Genomic DNA, 1,720 nt, shown 5'->3' with positions numbered 1-1,720 from the left:
CTAGCTCGGGGGCGGGGCGATGTCCGGGGCGGGGCTAGCTCGGGGGCGGGGCTTTGCCGCGGGGCGCTGCCCTGGGAACGGGGCGAGGGTCCCGGCGAGAGGAAGGATGGAAAGGAGGAGGAGGGAAGAGGGTTTGCAGGGATAAAGGCGGGAGCGCCGTGGCCCCAGTCGCTTCTCTCGGCCGGAGGAGGCTCGCTAGCTTCTGGGCAAGGAACAAAGTGCGTGGATGGATGCACAAGCTATTGCAGCCAGTCTGGAAATGCCCTGCTCATTCCCAAGCTGGATACAGCAAAGGGCGCTGCGGTTGAGAGGAGAAGCAGGGAGAGCAGGGGCCTGGCCCTTCCCAGCGTGAGGTGTGCTGTTTTACTGGCACATTAGCTCTTTGGCCTCCCGGATTTTAGCACAGTTCCAATAGTTGGGATTTTAGAGGAGAAACCGTAGGGGAAACRCACTCTAGAAGGTCAAAAATGGAAAAAAAATCTTAAAATTTAGAAGTTATTTTTAAATTTTATTCTGCCATCTTGTAATTTTTGAGAAATTACTTTAATATATCAGGTCAGCAGATAGAAAACTAATGGCATAATTTTATCTCATTTCCTCTCCTCATCCAAGAAAATGATTTTCTCAGAGGAATCAGAATAAAATGAAACTGTAGTCCCATTTATTTTAGCATATTAGTATTTCAGAGAGCCATTCACACGCTCAGAAATTGGCAGTGAACCTGGAGAACAACTTGAGGTTCATCAACATCTCAGCATCTAATGGTCAGCAGGACCTCTGCTCTGTCATCTTATTCCTACCGCCAAAATTAAACATATTAATAAAACAGTAATGTTCCAGCTACCGGCCCTTGCTCCACTCCTACCAGGAGGCATTGACCTTGCAGAATCAATTACTGTTTCCCACGTAACGACATACTTCAGACTTTCCCTAAAAGAAGCTGCATGGTCAAGCTGGTGATTCTCCACCTGACCTGTCTTATAAACCTCTGTGCTGCTAATCTGATCTTTTATTTTTATATGAAAAAGTCTGGGAAAAATCCTCTTCACTCAGTGTGATTCTGTGACCCTGTGATTCTCTAAGCAAAAGGCAGCATTTCCCAGGCAAAGAGGTTCTTTGGGAGCATGAAATAATTTTTGCTGCAGTGGGGAAGACACAAGGTAATGGATAAATCCAACTTGCTGCCAGGAGAGGTTCCTACCTGGATTTTAGCACCACGCTCTGGAGTGATCAAGCTAAATAAGGACAAGACCCGTGAGGGAGCTGGGGAGAGGATGGAGGGAAGGTTCAGGCAAGTCAAGGTGGACTTGTCTTCAGTCAGTTCTCCCTCTGTTCATATTTCAAGCTTCCTGGGTTTCAGTTGCCATTTCTACTGCTGTCATTTAGGTTAGATTCTGACGGATCGATTAGATGGGGATGGAAAATTTCAATAACTCAGTTAAGAAATAACTTGAGAAATTACAGCAAAGAGCAGAGAATGAAAAGAAAATGGATAAAATGGAAGAGAATGAAAAGAAAATGGATAAAATGKATTGCAGTAGCAGTGTCCAGGTTGTTAGTTTCTCATTGCAAAAACACAGACAAATTTCTACTGTCCATCAGGAAAAGTGGTGCCAGCAGCAACCAAAGAGCTGCTGCGATGTTGATGATCCTCACAGCCTCTCCTGGGAATGAGAGCTCAGCTTACAGTGATGGGGACRGCTGTGGGGGGGTCAAAGCC

This window comes from Nothoprocta perdicaria, unplaced genomic scaffold (genome assembly GCF_003342845.1).
Source record: "Nothoprocta perdicaria isolate Ctin4 unplaced genomic scaffold, notPer1 scaffold_404, whole genome shotgun sequence".
Taxonomy (NCBI): Eukaryota; Metazoa; Chordata; class Aves; order Tinamiformes; family Tinamidae; genus Nothoprocta; species Nothoprocta perdicaria.
This window is presented reverse-complemented; position numbering follows the sequence as displayed.